The 18,653-nt window shown below is 43.1% G+C and overlaps 1 pseudogene; it reads left to right on the top strand.

Annotated features, from left to right (window-relative positions):
- Positions 1-3,927: 3,927 nt before the first annotated feature.
- Positions 3,928-7,872, top strand: LOC136477441 (uncharacterized; annotated as a pseudogene).
- The last annotated feature ends 10,781 nt before the right edge of the window (positions 7,873-18,653 follow it).

Genomic DNA, 18,653 nt, shown 5'->3' with positions numbered 1-18,653 from the left:
GTACACTAGTGTGGTCAAGACATATATAGAGCCATGGTGGAGAGGTGGCTTTTGAACATGTGATGATAGGGCTCAACTAGTGAAGATGAAGGAGCTCATTGCATATGAGACATGACATGGTGTCATATATATGGATAGGTGGAGAAGATCAAGAGGCGAGGCTTGGCGATGAAAGACCAGGCTGCGAGTGTGAAAGGGCAAGCTAAAGGCTCGGGCGCGATGGACTGTCGAGGCGCTGAAGCATGAGTAGAGGGCTTGGCACCAATGGACCAAGACAATGGTGAAGAGCAAGCGAGGCTGTGATCGATGAACCAATAAGGCCATGCGATGCTATCAAGTGGATCATATCATTCATAGAAGATAAATTCAAGTGTTCATTTGTGCCGGTGGCTTTGATGAAGAATGATGAAGGAGCTTCATGCTATAGGCAATGGTCAAGGTAGCATGGTTAGCTACATGAATGGATGACAATTGTTCAACATTTGATGAACATGGAGGTTAGATGCTAGTGTAGCATCACTGACGTGAAGATGGAATGGAATGCGTAAGACAAAGGTATATTTGTAGGGCATTTTATTTCATCGGTCCAATGTTAAGTAGAGAAGTGCTTGACTAGGTTTAGGATAGATAATTGTACTATCAAGAGGGGCTTTCTTGGGAGCTAAATGGCTATTTAGTGCCACTAGGTGAGACCTAACTTGTGTTGCATTTAGATCGACTAGCATGGAAAGGAGCAAGAGCAAAACCTATAAAATACTTTTGAAAATGACAACACAGTGATAAAGGTGTGGTGGTCTTGTGGGACAGCCACTACTACAAAAATAATTTCGTGAGACACTGCCCAATCATTAACGAAGGTGGTCACAAAACTTATGTGTCTCCTAAAATAGCTGAGGATTTTCGAAGGCGGTCATTTTATTTACAGAGGCGATCACAAATTGTCCATCTCCTAAAATAGATTTATGGAGACGGTCAAAAAGTAACCATCTCCTAAAATTGATTTACGGAGGCAAACCTCTTATGAGGCCCGTCTCAGAAAAAAAAAGCCTAAGGTCCAAAATTGATTTACGGAGGCACCTCCGAAAATGGTTGGATGCTCATCATCTCTCTCAACTGTCTCTCTCTCTCTCTCTTCTCTCTCTGGTGTGGGTGTTACATAGTGCGAGGCCCTCACGCCAACGGCGTGCGTGTGGGATCTCCCGTCGTCGACCGCATGGTGGGGGCCTCCTAGCGGTGGATCCACGGCAAGCACTTCCTCGAGCTCCATAGCAACTATCGAACCACCACCTAATCTGGTGCGTTGAGCACCTCCTCCTCCTCTGGCTCTCTCCTCTCTCCTCGCATGGGCCTATGACAGCGATGGCGTGCAGACCCTCCGTCAGCCTGCACACGGCTCCCTTCCTTCGGCCCAGCGCAGATTCACCGAGTGGAGCAATGAGCGACAGTGATGATGCAGATCTAGTGAGCGGCGGCGACACGTGATGGGCCTGGTGGGCCTTATGGATGGACTCATCATTTTTTTGTTTTTTATTTTATTAACATAGGCAACTAGGCGTCTGCCTGTGTAAATATTGATTTACACACATGTTGAATGGGGGCCCACCTCCAAAAATCATTTTTGCTCGTCCGGAGAAACTCTTACTGTAGTATTGACTATTGGGAGTTAGCCATTTGAAAAGAGATTTGAGCGATGAGTTCGGTGTGTTGTTTTCAGGACCATTGGACTTATGAGGTGCCCCATGACCGGAGAAAATGCTTGGACACACGTGCACTATGCCTTTGACTTAGGGCCAGCTATTAAAGCATAACCAAATAACTCGGTGTTGATATAGCGGCAACACCGGAGAACAGGCTGCGAGGCTGAGTGTTAGGCAGTGCTCGAAGAGGCACTGAAATGCTGGTGCTAGGCACCGGACATTTTTGGTGGGGCAAAAACCTTTCTGGTGGCATCAGTTCAGAGTGCCAGGTGAAAGGTTCTAATAGCTAGGGGGTTGAATAGCCTAATAAAAATTTCCACAAAATACTAGAGCGAGTGTTAGTCAATTAATAAGCGAAGTTTTTTTTGCTCTAGCTCTACAGAGGTTCTAAACCACCTATTCCAACAATTCTAGTAGATTATGATCTTTAGGCACATACAAAGAGCTAAGTCACTACTCTTACTCTAGTTAAGCTAGCTAGCAAACTAATACAACTACACAAACTAGTCTAGCTAAACAACTAACTAAGCAAGAGAGCTACTCTACTCAAACTATCACTACACAAGATAAAGAAGAATGTAATACAAGTGATAGAGATAGTTACCAATCCCAGTAAAAGACAATCGATCAAAGAATACCAAGTGATCCAAGGAGACAAATGACACAAAGATTTTTTTCTCCCGAGGTTCATGTGCTTGCCGGCATGATTTGGCCACACGTGTGAAAGGTTAGGGACTTGAGGCAACCCTTACTCAGACATGGGTATGGAGGTTCGTCGTCCTAGTCTTTAGTGTGGGTACAGTTATACACCTCTGTAGAGTTTTCTTCGAATACTTGAAGTGCTCGAACGAATTTGGTTGTTTTTAGTTCTAGATTCAGAGTAGCTTGTTGCGATGAAGGACTAAAGAAAGATCGAGCTTCATTTATGCTTAATGCTCATACTTGCTATACTTTGCTATGTTTACATGTAGATGATAGACAACATTTACCTTAAAAAGTTATTTAAGCAACCCAACTTTTATTCCTTGCCAATGGCAAATGCATACTCCTTTGTTTCGTGCGGAGTACAATCCCGTACTCACGGTGCTGTCGTTAAATTGTTTTACAAGTATCTAAAGGACATTGGTGGCCATGTCATCCCACCGATGCTGGCAAAGTGGGTGAATGGTAGAAGTCGTCTAAGATATGGTGTTGACACCTATGGGCAAGGTAGCAACTAGTTAGATTTAGGGTGCCTTTGGCTAGGCTTTTGGGAATTGATTTTGCTTCCGAAAAACCAAAAGCCAACTAAAGAGGTGGAAACCAGAAGCTGCTTTTTTATAATCAACTACTTTTGGGTAGTACAGTTTTGAAAGCACAATAGACTATGCTTTTGGCTTTTTGGTTTTCTGTCTTTTGAAATGGTGAAAATAGAGAGTTGTTTCACCGTTGTTTCAAGGAAAATAGAGATATGAGGTAAGTTTTATATTTGTATGAACCAAACAGCTTACAACTTTTTCCAGTGCCCATAACCTAAAACAATTTTTCACAACCCACAGCTCACAAGTAGCTTTTCAGAAGCCACAGCCAAACACACACACTTAATTCATAGCATAGGGCTTTCAACCTAGGTATAGCATGGCAAGATAAGCCATCAGGTTCTCACTACACATAGGTTAGTATGTATTTTCATTAATATTGTACAATTAGTTTATTAACTTGGTGAGATTTGTAATACATGTTTCCACTAAATTATGAAATCTTGTGTTGAGATATGATCTTAATTTGTGGCGGCTATATTGGTTTGATACGCAACCAGAATCCAATGTCTTGATGTAGTGGAGATGTGGATGACATCTCCTAGGGATCACAAGGTTAATTTGATTAAATCAGATCGGTCAAGTACATGACACTCGATTTAGGTATATTAATTAATATAGTAGGTCCCTATCGTAGGGATTCTTCAAAAATATTCTTAAAGTATAATGGTAAAAAATAATCAAATTTTTTACGTTGAATTCTTGTTTTTTATAGTTGAGAATCCACTTACCAGCGGAAACAAATAGGTAGCCTGTTCGTTTGGTCGTGTTTGACTTATAAGTCATGACTGAAAGTACTGTTAGCTGATTTGGTGTGAAAGAAAAATATTAACTGAAAACAAAAAAAAAAAAAACAAGTCAAACAAACACAAATGAACAGGACGAGGGTCTTTGCCCCCTTAAAAAAACAATCGTATCCTTTCCTAGCTTCAGTTGTCACCGGGATTTCCAAGGAACAAGCACGAGAGAAGTTGGCTCCCGAGATGCCGGTCCACATCATTATCCTGGATGCGTATTCCTTAGGCCCTTCCCGTCCTCTCGTGTCTCCACTCAAACTTTCCACCGCAGGTATGTGAACTCCGGAAAGATGCAGAAATCTTTTTTCTCTGTAACTCCTCGAGTTTTTACTCTCTGCAAGCGTGCTCCACCACGCTGCTGAGCACGAACTGATGCCAAATGGCTGAAAAATTGGACAGAAAGTGGATCAGCGGGTAAAAAATAGCTTCAGCAGGCAACAGGTGAGCCCAAATCCGCCGTGCCTGCTCTCTTGTTCCCTTGCTGTTTTTCTGGAGTATCATCCAGACGGTTGCTTCCGCTGCAAAACCTGCGCCTGCATTCCTGGCTCGTGCTATGGTGTTTCATAATTTTTTTACTAAAAAAAGATAGAAAATGGAATGGAATGACCTGGTCATGGTTGGGCTTTGTCCTTCCTTCCCATTCCCAAACTTCTTCACTTTAACTACCATCTCATCTCGATCTCGTGGTGTTCCTCCGCTTGGCGGGGCCGACCAGAAAAAAAGCTTGGACGGTTGGCTCCGGATGCGTCTCCGGCCGTCCGCCGCCGCCTGATTTTTACTTGCGTTTCCATTGTTCGTTTCCACAGTGCGAATCACCTCCCAGTTTTTAGTCAAGAATAGCTGCTGGAGCCCATGGAGGTGCAGGTGGCGACGACGGAGGAACCGAGGGGCCCGTTCTTGCCGCTGCGGTGGGAGAGCACGGGCGACCAGTGGTGGTACGCCACGCCCATCGACTGGGCGGCGGCCAGCGGCCACTACGACGTCGTCCGGGAGCTCCTCCGCCTCGACCCCAACCTCCTCGTCAAGCTCACCTCCCTCCGCCGCATCCGCCGCCTCGAGTCCGTCTGGGACGACGACGCGCGCCTCCACGACGCCGCCACGAACCGTGCCGCCGTCGCACGCCGCCTCCTGCTCGACTGCGAGCCTGCCGATAAGCGCCACCACCTTCCCCGCGGGGGACGAGGCGACGGCAACGCCAACCGCCTCCTCCGGGCCGGATACGGCGGATGGCTCCTCTACACGGCCGCCGCGGCCGGGGACGAGAGATTTGTGCGGGAGCTGCTCGCTGCGCAGCCGCTGCTCGTCTTCGGCGAGGGGGAGTACGGCGTCACCGACATCCTGTACGCCGCGGCGAGGAGCGGAGGCTCCGAGGTGTTCCGCCTCCTGTTCGATGCCGTGCTGTCTGCGGCGTCGTGTCCGGCTCCGGTCGGGGGTGACGAATTTAGGCGCGAGATGATGTGCCGCGCCGTGCACGCCGCCGCGAGGGGAGGCAGCCTTGACGTGCTCAGGGACCTCCTGCGCGGCTGCTCCGACGTCGCGGCCTACCGGGACGCGCAGGGATCAACCATCTTGCACGCCGCGGCGGCAAAGGGCCAAGTTGAGGTATGTCTTGCAGTTGCAGTTGCAGTTTTTTCCTTCTCAGCTTCATTCTTTCTTTCAGGATGAAATGAATGTACATTGTAATCTACAGTACTATGTATGTCCCGCGAAACTTCAGTCTCATGGAACATTCAGTCTTTTTAACTTTTTCACTGCTTCATTTGAAATTACTCGTGCGGCCTGATCTATATAGCCTAGTAATTCTGTACAAATATATGTTGTCTTTCACTTGATTCTCCTTGTAAATTGACTCGGAACATTTTAGCCAGGTTGTCAGCAGTCTCCTTCACAGATATCCTTGTTCTTACATATGTTCTAAATTGCATAGTTTAATTGAGTGGGAAAAGCATGTTGATCATTGTCTCCAATTCATTTAGAGTCAATACTGCTTCTCTGATCTGTAATCTAAGAATTGTTTATCCCGTAGTGTTTGATATTATTCCCACTTTGGCCCTTAAAGTTGATCCCATGCACATGCTTGCCAGGTTGTTAGTTGATCATTCAAATATGCATTAAACTTGTGGTATGTCTTGATTAAACTAATGGCTGTACTTGTTGACACTCACATTATCTTTTAACACTGGATTGGAGTTTCATAAAGGTTGTCTGCCATCAAAATTCCACAGCAAAAGAGTACTTAAGATTTGCTTGGTAGCATGTGAATTTAGAGTTATGACAATGAACACTTTTGATTTTATTCATTGATGCTTTGGCAATGGAAATTTTTGTTCACGTGCCTAGTCATTACATTAATGTTGCTCGCATGGAACATTTTGTGTTTGTTATGTTCATTGATTGAAGGATGATCATTCGAGATGATTCTTCATCATTAGAGGGGTTAATGACCTTTCCTTCAATCTGTTGCTCCACTGTTAAACCTTGGAATGGGCCCTATGCTTAATTTTCTATGTACAGACGGTTTACAAAGTACTAAACTAAATTTATGACAAAACACTGCAGGTTGTCAAGGATCTCATTGCATCTTTTGATATAGTGAACTCTGTAGATGACCAAGGGAACACAGCATTGCATATAGCAGCCTTTCGAGGCCATCTTCGAGTGGTCGAGGCTCTCATTACTGCATCATCATCTCTCATATCAGCAACAAATGAAGCTGGTGACACGTTCCTTCACATGGCACTGACTAGCTTTGGGACTCCTGAATTCCGAAGGCTTGATCGTCAGATGGAACTTATTAGGCAATTAGTTGGTGGAGCAATTGTGGATATCAGCAGTACTATCAATGCACAAAATTATGATGGAAAGACAATTCTTCACTTAGCTGTGGTTGGCAATCTGCATACAGACCTTGTTGAACACTTGATGAGTGTGCCTTCTATTGACCTCAACATCTGTGACAATGATGGCATGACTCCTCTGGATCTACTCAGGAAACAGCCACGAACGACGTCATCAGAAATACTGATCAAACAATTGATTTTGGCTGGTGGGTTCACAAACTCAAGGGACCATGAGACTAGGTCAGTTATCGCTTCTCAGATAAAGATGCACTCCATTGTAGGAAGCCCAGGGACATCATTCAAGATATCAGATGCTGAGATCTTCCTCGATGCTGGAATTGACGTGCCGGGCATTAGCGAAAGAGCAGTATCATTTTCCTCCATTATTGGCAGGGTAGATGCTGACATCCTGAGACCCAAACTGAAGAAGCTGAATTCTTTCCAAGATGCAGCAAAGCATATCAAAGTCCTACTCAGATGGCCTCACCGCAAATGGAAGAAATCAGGCAGCGGCCAAAAGGATCTGGATGATGATGCCTCGTCTGTGGACTCTGCCAAGACCTGGAGCCATGAAGAGACTTCGACACCACTGAGGCAAAGGTATTCCAGGATCAGCTCCCTGTTCAACAAGCGGACCTATGTGGGCAAGACTTCACCTAGCGAGGCAATCCAGAAGAGTGGAGTGGTACAGCCTGATTCTATTCCAGCTTCTACATCTTGGTCATCGTCATCGTTGGTTGACAAGATTGAAGCTGCCCATCTGGACAAAGATCAATCTCCTTATGTCAGTAGGCTGATCAGGCATACACCTAAGAAATCTGGATCGCTGAACAGTAGACTTATGAACCAGTCCTTGCGCCTCAGGGCATAAGACCTGCCCAGGAGTCGACCTCCGAGCAGCATTCGGATCTGATATTCAGGCGATCACATATGTTACTAGCCTGATTAAAACATCTGTTAGCAGATAGGCACCAACATTAACAAGGCTTGCTTCCCTCACTGGTTACAATTTACAACTTCACTGATACCAGATAGATGATTCTCAATATCTAGCCGCCCTGCCACAGCAGGCAGGTTTGTATCTCTGTGGTTGCCGGAGAGTGGTTTTGAGTTTAGTTCGTGTTTGTGTGTAACTATTATTGAGATATACAAATGTGATACACTTACAATGCAAATGTAGTTTTATACTGGACTTGAATTTAACTTAAATCATAATAAGACATGATTTGACTTCGACGCACACCACCGAGAGATGGTGTCATGTTCTTGAGCGTTTCATTTATCATCTCGCATTTGCGTTTGCATTGTTTCGGCAGTTTTTATTCTATATACTCAAAAATGATTGTAAATCATCCATTTAGTTAGATCTAAATGGTAATTGGATTTCACATTTAACCCCATTTGATTTGACGTAAATGTAACACGTGACAATCTAATTAAGTTCACCTTTTAACGTGACATGACAAACTAATTCAGATAACTAACATGTACTCCACCTGATAACTAACATGTAATCCACCTCCACCTTTTAACGGACAACATGATACGTTTCGATCAAACTAATCAGAGAGTAAATCGAAAAAAAAAACTAATCAGAGAGTAAATAATTTTGTTCCTCGTCTCTTAGCTTGGGCCGGATCTCCATAGCCCATTCCCTCCTCTCTGGACAAAACAGCAGGCCTCAACCAACCCCTCTCCATCTTGGGCACTTTTCGTCTCCTGGCCCACACAGCCCAGCAGTTATGTAGACTTCAGCGTTCGAACTCACACGACACGTACGATAAGTAGTAGTAGTACCTTAACTTACTTACTGTGAGTAGGAGAAAATCTCAACCCCAAACTAGTTATTGAGAAAGAGCTATAATTTTGTTTTAAGGGTTTTAAAAAGCTTCATCTTCAATAGAACGAGAAAATCTCAAACTCAATATCTCCCCTGACATGTGGGGCCAATTTATCATTTATGAGACCATTTCTTCTATTTTTTTTTCCTCTCCCCACCTGTTTGTTCTCTCCCCGACCTCCGAGCGCCGCATACCTCTTCCGTCGCCAATCCCCTTCGTACCCTTCTCCTTGACCACCTCTCCTCCTCCTCCGCCGTCAGCTTCGTTTGTTGGGCACGTCGCCAAGCCCCATATGGCCGACCTATGCCTCGTGCTGCTCGTCGTTGCTGACAATGGAGAAGACTCCGAGACCACCACTGACTTGGAAGACGCCAAGTGCATGCTACTGCTCGTATTGAGGGTGGATTTTCTAAACTCTCTCGACTTTTGAAAATCGTTCACTTTTGCACCCCGGTGGTTTTGACAGTAGTTTTGCTAATGTGGCGCCACGTTAGACGGGGTAAATCAGACGAAGTTGAAAGTTCAAGAAGATAAATCAGACTAGAAATATTTTTATAAAAATATCTAAAAATTAATAAAAAATTCAATTATTTATTCAAACATATTTTTACATGGAAAGTTCTTGTAATTAAAAATCCTAAAAACTGGTTTAATCTTGAAAATTCATAGAAAATTTATTTCAGCTTAGAAAATTTTGAAACTTGTTTTAAATTTTCTAAAATCATGCTCTATGTTATGGTGCCAGGTTGAAATTGTTTGAATCTTGATGGACCCATTTTGGTGCTTATTTTCTAGTACAAAAAATTCCCGTATCTATTATAATTGGTCGATATTGATCATCCGAGCTACACAAAAGCGCTAGTAAAGCATTGTTAGGACTGTAGTGGGAAATAGTTCAGTACCCTAAATAATTTTAAAAGTATTCGTGTTAGCCTGCGCGGCTGCATACACCCTGCCACGCACATGCATGCATGCGTGCACAGGGGTCATGATATTTGTACAGATAGAATCAAGTGACATGCGGAAATAACTTTTAAAAATTTATCCAAATATTTTTCTAGAAAATAGCTAAAATTAATGAAAATCTTATTTAACCATAGAAAATTTGTTTTTACTCACAAAAAATATGAAACCGGTTTTATTTAAAATAATCATGCTCTACATTTTTGTTCCTTGCCTAGAATTATTTGAATCTTATATAGCATCCTAAAATCTAAAACTAGGCCAAATATGAAATGAGGGATGCGTCAATTCCTTGAAGACCGCAGCGCGCGCAACCCGCCATGCAAACTGCAAATAACATTTCTTCAACAACACATCTTTGCTTAACCATTGAGTCATGCATGGAAAATTCTAAATAAAGAATTCAATGCTGTTCTATAGCACTTCTGCCTTTTCAAGGTTATTCTGCATTTCTGAAATATCAAGGATGGATCAAACATGGAGATATAAAGAGAAGTCATTTTGGATAGCGATATGGTCTTCAAAGCATAACTTTGACTTCTTATTTTTATAAAATATATTTTGAAAAATGATATATATATATATATATTTATAAATGTATTTTTTAAGACAAATCTATTCGTATGGTTTTCACATTTTCAAAATCAACAACTTAAAAGTTATTCATGATTTATATTCCCAATATTTCACTCAAATCTTTTCCAAAACGACTTCTTTTAGGAACGTAGAGAGAGTACTATGGACATATAAGACTACAACAGCCCAATGAAAGCCTTAATTGTTGCATGCTATGAAACTTTACAAATCCACAAAGAATTATTCAAACGAGTAACAACATTAATGAGAAAATATTAAGCAGTGCCTGATTTGCTACTTGCCACTAGGAAGCCATGAAGCATCAGATCCTAAGGTTGTAAGAACTTCTTAGCCATAGATACAAGGATAACGAATCATCGACACGGAGCCGCACATAGGGTTACGCAGCAGCCGCCACCACCGCTGCGTCTAGGGCCCCTCTCCGTCTTCCTCTCCGGTACATCGGCCGGGGACAAGAAGGGGAGGGGACCCATCGTTTTTCTTGTAGTTTTAATTTTCATATCTAGTTGCTTAGGTTTTAGTCAAGTAAATCTTCCGGCAAAATCAGATGAATTTCGCCTAGGATCATGTTTCCAGCGATGACTTTAGCGATTACCACGATGAGATCGCCGTTGCAGGTGTCGATTTCATCGGTAGGCTGCAAGGGGAGGGGTGCTTCTGGGAGCCCCCTACGAGGACAGCGACTCTAGGGCATCGATCTCATCATCGATGGTCGCGAAGAGAAAATCAGGTGATGAATATGTATCCCATGTCGTACCTGATGCTGCAACTGCTGATATTCTTTTAATGATTTAGATGCATTTTAGACTAACTGCGAAATGTTGGATTTTGTAGCATGTCCAATGTTTTGGGGTTGGTCGTTGGATTTGGCATGAGGACTACACTTTAGCTCCGGCGTTCGAGGGAAGCCATTAGGGAAGAAGACGATGGAAGAATCTGAATAGATTATTATGTATTTTTTATTTTAGATTTTTTTCATGTGTAGTTTGGGGATGTACTGTGCCAAGATTTAATATAAGTCCCCTTTCCCTTAAAAAAACAAAGATCCTAAGGTTATGACTACAAAGAACTCTAGAGTATCTTTAACATAAAGATGGAAAGCAAGAGTATATGACATTGCTCCAATTGGTGAATTCAACAATAATCCAAGGACATCCCTACATCCTTGAGACTTGAGTAACACTCAATTTTTTGATTTTGTTTTCTTCTGAAATGATATGAAAGGCAATGAAAACCGAGAATACAGCAGTGATGCTGATCACCTATAACACAAATAACTTAGATAACATAGAAATTTGATGAATAATTGCAAACTATTTAAGTTGCATTTGCTAAGTAATTAGAAATCAGAGTAAGCTATGTGGACAGTGGAGTTATATACCTTTACACGAGTAGTAGCTAGGAGATGCACAAGGCTCAAATCATTGATGAAAGGAAGATTAGTCTTCATATCTATAACCATGCATCATCATAGCATGTTAATCGAAACCTTTTGTTGAGAAAGCAAGCAATTTTTAAATTAAAACCATAAGGTAGTGTTTGGATGTAGATATTGGAACCCAGACATTGGAATTGGAATTAGGTTTCCTCAATACTGCTATTTGGATGCACATGGAATTGAGATTTGGCATTAAAGACCCAATTTCTTGGTATTGAACTATAACTGAAAGGGGCATATCCCAATACAGAGCCCGACCCCTCCGTATTGAGTGGAATCGGACCTGACTGCCTCTTCACCGTGCGTGAGCGCCCTATTCTCCATGGCCGGCGAGCGCCCTCTTCCCCTCGATAGCGGGCTAGTGCCCTCTTCCCCGTTGGTAGTGGGCGAGCGGCGGCGTGAGTGGCCTCTTCCCCGTCGCCGGCGGCCAACGCCCCTCTTCCCCATGGCCGGCAAGCGCCCTCTTCCCTTCGGCGGCAGGCGAGCGGCGGCGCGAGCGCCCTCTTCCCTATCGCCGTGGCCAGCGCCCCTCTTCCCCGTGGCCGGCGAGCTCTTCTTCCTCTTCCCCATGCCTGGGGAGCTCCTCTTCCTCTTCTCCATGGCCGGAGGCACGAGATCTGCTTCCTCTTCCCCCCTGGATGACGGTGCGACCTCCTCTTCGTCTTCCCCATGGTCGACAACCTCCTCTTCCTCTTCTCCATGGACGGCAGCGCGAGATCCGCTTTCTCTTCCCCATGGATGGCACCACGGCCTACTCTTCCTCTTCCCCATGGCCAGCGCTGCGAGGTCCACCATGATCGGTGGCGCGAGATCCGTCTACCATGTTGGTCGGGGTCGAGGTCCCCTCGTCGTTGCCGGGGTCAAGCTCCCCCATGGCCGTAGTTGAGCTCCCCTGCCATGGCTCAACATTTCAATTCCATTCTTTGGCATCCAAACAGAAAACGGTATTGAGTTACTTGCTAGGATTCCAAAAGCCAATTCAATGGTCATCCAAACAATAGTATTTGAATTGCAGCCAGTTCAATACCATGGTCGCTTTGGTATTGAACCCAATTCAATTCTAGCTCCCCCAATATCTACATCCAAACAGACCTAACATAAATCACGACAATCTCAGATACTAGTATAAGCATTGCTCGCATACTAGTTAAATTAAACGGTATGAACACAAATACTAGTATGAGCATTGCTCATATACTAGTTAAATTAAACAGCATGAACAAGACTACTAGTATGAGCATTGCTCGCATACTAGTTAGATTAAACAACATGAATGACAACATTGGATCATGGGGTGTGTACCTCTCACCTGCAGAGGGAGACGATGCTACTGGTGGTGGAGACACTTTTGTTGATGGTGGTACGAAGTCGCCCATGAGTAGCGAAGGAAGAGCTTGGAGCAGTTGACGATGAATATGTCAGGACATAGCGTAGCCTGACTTGGATGGAAGATGATCCGTTGTGGAAGCTATAGGAGCAGCTGTGCGAAGAGCGCTTCTCAAAGACCTCCTCTCCCAATGCAGGGTCACAAGGATGAGGGTTCTAGAGACCTACTTTCCTAATCATCGGTGATGGAGGCGCTCAGGATGGAGAAACTATGGTGGCAGCGCACTATGAAGTCATTGATGAATGGCGGAGGAAGAGCTTGGAGCAGTTGATGACGAATACGTCAGGACGTAGCGCTACCTAACTTGGATAGAAGACGATTCGTCGTGGAAGCTAGGAGCAGCCATGCGAAGAGCGCTTCCAAAAACCTCCTCTCCCGATGCAGGATAGCAAGGATGAGGGTTCCAGAGACCTGCTCTCCTTGACTTGGATAGAAGACGATCCATCGTGGAAGTTAGGAGCAGCCGTGCGAAGAGTGCTTCCCAAAATCCTCCTCTCTCGATGCAGGATCACAAGGACGAGGGTTCCAGAGACCTACTCTCCTGATCGTCGGTGATGCAGGCGCTCGGGGTGGAGAAACTATGGTGGCAGCGCACTAGCGAAAAGACACAAAAACCTTAGCTCAATTAGATGAGTTTTGGCATGGTGAATAAGGTTGCTTTATATAGGTCTATCCAACCCGATCATGTGTCGTGATCACGATCTAAACCGTATAGGATTCTCAGAAGGCGAGGAGCCGGATTTCAACAAACTATTCACACAGGTTGCCTGTGCCCTCGCGTGTGAGCTTCCTTTCTCCTCCTCACACTAGACTTGAGGAAGTTGAGAGGACTTTCATATTTAAGCATAGCTACCTCCACTTTCCTAAACAAGGTGGGACTAAAGGTTCTCACTCTCCCTCTCTAGCTCACGTGAATGGACCTTTAAGATTTTCTTAGAAATTTCAGAAATTCTATTTTGTAGTCAAGATGATGCATGAGAGGTACTAGAAGAATGTTTGTGAAGATAGAGCCATGCCGGATCCAAGGTGACCTGGTAGCTATATAATGCTATTCAGCGCTCCGATAGGTTGTTCGTCTGCGTTGAACCAATGGCAGCCAATTGCTAGAGGCATGGCTTCATCATGGCTCCAAACCCTTATGCGCCATGGTTGGCTCTCTCCAACCCCTCCGGCATACTCTTGCACCTCTGAGATCTCACTCGGGTGCTAGAAGAATGTTTGTGAGGTGGTTATATTGTAATAGGTTGTAGACTTCAGTTTTAACATTATCCTAGTTATTAAAAGGTTGTATGTTTGTAGTATTTATATTGTGTTTGTAGACTTTGAATGATTCACAATTTTTAAAGATTAAATTAATTTCTACATGTCGCGCCTAGCATCACTGTTGGTTTACAAATAGAACCTATAGTGATATTATCCCTAAATCTTTCATAATTTTTAGAATTATTTTCTATGATTCTAGCTACAAACTTGGATAGATATACACTAGATATTTTAAATTGGCACTAATACAAATATGTAACATAATGTTTAGAGCCTAGATACAATGTAGACAATTCCAACTAGCACTAAACAAACTAGACCTACAATGCACTTCAACGGAACAAGGATTCCTCCTCCAACTCCAACTAAAAGAGACAAATTCTTTTCCATTTTTTCATCCATGGGCTTCTTTTGATTCACCTCTTTATGCACAGGTGCACTCTCAGCCTCCTCTACCAAAATTTTCAATAGCTCAACACATTCTTCCTCCTAGTACCAGCATGGCCATCCACTTTCATCACATTGAAAGAACACCAAAACATGAACTTCGAATCAAAATCATCACAAAAATGGCTAGAAATCAGATAAAAACGCTGCCAACAAGACCTAACCTTGCGATCTGGACACTTCTAGAAGATGCGATCTAGTTGGGACCTTGCTTCTTCACCTTGGACTCCAACAAAGTGTGTTGTTGTTGCACGTAATGAGAGGGAGGTCCAGTCTCAATCGCTTATCTTGCGAGGCTGAGGACCTGGATAGGGATACCATCTATTCGACAAAACTGACTGCAACAAAAAGGAGTTGGCTGCTCGGCTGATGGTGACAAAGGCTAGAGATTAAGGATGAATTGGCTGGGAACTAATAAAACAATGTATACATCTACAAATATAAAAGCTTAGACCGGAAATCATTGCTGGTTCAAACCTTCAAGCTTTCACTTGGCAGCGATGTCCTTACCATATATATTGGAAATTTATATTTCCAACCCTCACGTTTGTCTCTCTAGCTGAGCAACCCCAACCGGAGGAGCCCCAAGAGCGTTGACGATGTCTGTCGTCCCCATCCACCGGGGACCGTCCCCATCCTCAGCCCTAGCCCCAGTAGCTGTACACCGTCCCTGTCCCCGTCCTCATCCTCGACACCATCGGCCGGCCATCGCACGCCACCCTCATCCCCAACCCCAGCCCTGGCAGCCGCGCGTCATCCCCATCACCGGCCTCATTTGAGCGCATCATCCCCAACTTCCTCCTTAGGCACCTGGATTTCTCCCTGGAGCTATGTCGTTCATGCCAACTTTATAGAGGGTACAATTCCCATTTTTGACCATAGCAAGCACTAGTAGAGAAACAGGCTGTACTCCCAGTTCTCAACCCCCTTCAGTCCCGGTTTTGAAACCGGGAGCACGAATCCGGGACTAAAGGGCCCCTCCTTTAGTCCCGGTTTCGCGTCCGGGACTAAAGGTCCACCTTTAGTCCCGGTTGGTAATACTAACCGGGACTAAAGAGGCCTCCCGGCCTGGCCACGTGGTCCGGCCCTTTAGTCCCGGTTGGTATTACCAACCGGGACTAAAGGTTTTCTTTTTTTTCTTTATTTTTTGTTTCTATTTTCAATTGATGATTCGTTTTGGTTTTTGAATAGGTTTTCGAATACGCATTCTACGCTGCTAATAATATACGTATTCTACATGTTTATAATGTTCGAACATTTTGTACAAACTAAAGTATGAAACTAACGTATATATATATATATATATATATATATATATATATATATATATATATATATATTGTACGTTATTTTATGTACATATAATATGTATATATACATATATATATATATTACAAATAAAGCTTGCATTGTATATTCTATCATATTCTTGGTATAACAAATTCACTCCATCTGGTTTGGCTTCCATGTTTCGTTCACGTCAATGTAGAACTCGCCGGCAGGGTTTTGGACCTGGTCATTAAGAAATCCTGCTATGGTCTCTTGAATTGCTTTCAGTTGGTCACGTCGTATGACTTTTTCCTTCAATAATAGAGTCTTCAATAAAAGTTAAAGGAAAAATATTAATATATATATATATATATGTGTGTGTGTGTTGGTCACGTGATTACTTATATATATGAGCAATAAAAGAAATTCGGAATATATGAATATATTTATATAACGTACTTTGAGGTTCTCTTCAGGAGTTCTTTTTGAGTACGCCATGATGAACTCGCAAACATAGTATCCGCAGTAGTTGTTCCCTTGTTCTTGCCTCAGAACCCACTTTTACGAGAAAAAAGATCCGGTGAATTGAAAGCATGCATGGTGTTAATTGAATTATATATATATAAATGTAGCTAGTACTTACTTTGTGTGCGATTACATCCAGTGGCGCTTTGTAATGTTTCATGTGGTGTTCCTCAATGAAACTTTTCCAAACACTGTGCCCAATAAAATAAAAAATTAATTTGGCCTTTAATAATTGTTGCAGTTAAGAGATCGAGGTATATATAGTTGCTAGAGAGACCAAATTATCCTTGGATAATATCTATCATGTCTTGATACTCTGTTTGCTCTTTTCTTAACGAGTCTAAAATGCTCAACCGACTATTGGCCATATCGATGACCATCAATATTCAGTGATTGTTGCATATGTTTTTATATACAAATATGATCGACATTAACTAGAGTCAACATATATATATATGGGAGATAGCTTAGCTAGTAAGCAAATAACTGAACAAATATCCATATGATCGACATTAATTATTTAACACTCACTTGAAGTTATAGGGGAAGAGTATGTCCTTGTTTTGTTGGTTCACTAAGAACCTCATGAGATTTTTCTCGAATTCAGCTTTTCATTGAGGTGGGGGATTAGGGTGTTTGAATACGACATTTGGATCAACGAAACCAACATCATTATCCTTTCTCTTTCTGAGTTCTGTCGTCTCATATCTGCATATATAAAAATATAGTGTGAGGATATATAATTTATATATATACATGTAGCTTTATATATATATATATATATTTTAATAGTAGAAAATAATCACACTTATAGACAATAGCAGCTAATGAGACTTTTGTCGAGAGAGTCCAGGTGGCATAGTTGGTGTAATTCTGAAAACTCGACATATATAATGTCATCGCCATGGAAGTAATGCTGGTTTCTAACTCTAACAGAAATAAAGGTCTCTCCCCGTTCACACGCCGCCATGTACCACTTGTTTAGCAGGTACATTTGTGTACCCAGTTCACCTAAGGCCTCAGGATTGTATAGACTCTTTCCATGTTCAAATTTCTTCCAAGGATCCACTTTCGGAGCAGATGGTCCTTCAGCGAGCACTTGGGCAAGGTCCAAACCGGTATCCTCGTAAAACTGAGCTAGGTCCTCAAAATCGACGTCCAGTACGTCTAAGTTTAAACCATATTCATTAAGAATGACAAGAGGGGGGACTGATTGTTGCAATTGTTGTCCAAGTTGTGCAACATCTTTCCCTGCTCTAGTCTTTTTCTGCTTCACCTCAAATGACTTGGTGAGAGAGCGGTCGTAGTCCAATTTTGGCAGGGTCTTTTGAGATTCCCTCTTTTTCTGGTCCACCTTCTTTCTTAGAAGATCTAGAGGTAGGTACAAGTACGGTTTCTCTGGGTTCTCCCTCGCTTCTCGTTGCTTTCTTACTTTTTCGAAGAAACTGCTTACATCTTTTTGTACTGCAGCATTTAATTCCTTTTTACTTTTCTCGTAAGCTAGTTTTTGGGGAATAACTGGATTAGAGGAGGCTTTCTTCTTTGCCGGTTGGTGGACCAATGGCTTCATTTGTGGGGCGGACCTCTTAGGAGCTGGCTGCTTCTTGGTCATGAAGGGAGGTGGGGCAGCCATTAGAGACCTCCTTGGAGGCATTGGAGACCTCCTTGGAGGTGGCGGCGGTGGCGGCGTTGCATAATCATTGCCTAGAGCACTATGATGATCTGGAGATTGAATAATTAGACTTAGGTTGGTGGAGGCCCTGCTGTGTGAGTACAAAAAAGAATAATTAGGTATAAGAAATTGTTATTATTAATCATGCATGTCAATAGAAAATTAGTGAAAAAAATTGTTTCGTTCACTTTTGTTCGCACCTATTGTCTGGTAGTTGAGGAAGCGGCGGTGGACTAGAGACCCTAGGAATAATGATGTAGTGCTTGCGCCATAGTATGAATGTCTTCTCTGCTTCTCCTAGAGTCTTCTCTCCATCACTTCCTGGAATATCAAGAGTCAGATCACTAAAACCTTTGTTAACTCTATCCACTAAGATGCTAACATATCCAGGTAGTATTATTGCCTCATGGATTCTTGGTGTCTTGGTAGGATCTGGAGGAGAAAAAACACTAAGAGCCACCATGATTGTGGCATTTCCTTTTGGAATATGTAGCTCACATGATGTAAACGGTGCAGTGATGTCATCCACGGGAAAATGTAGCATTACGTCATCTTGATTTGGCAACTCCATGGAAGCGCAGCTGCTTTTCAACTGATCAGAGGGGCTAATATTAATGTT

This window comes from Miscanthus floridulus, chromosome 8 (assembly GCF_019320115.1).
Source record: "Miscanthus floridulus cultivar M001 chromosome 8, ASM1932011v1, whole genome shotgun sequence".
Classification (NCBI taxonomy): Eukaryota; Viridiplantae; Streptophyta; class Magnoliopsida; order Poales; family Poaceae; genus Miscanthus; species Miscanthus floridulus.
This window is presented reverse-complemented; position numbering and strand designations above follow the sequence as displayed.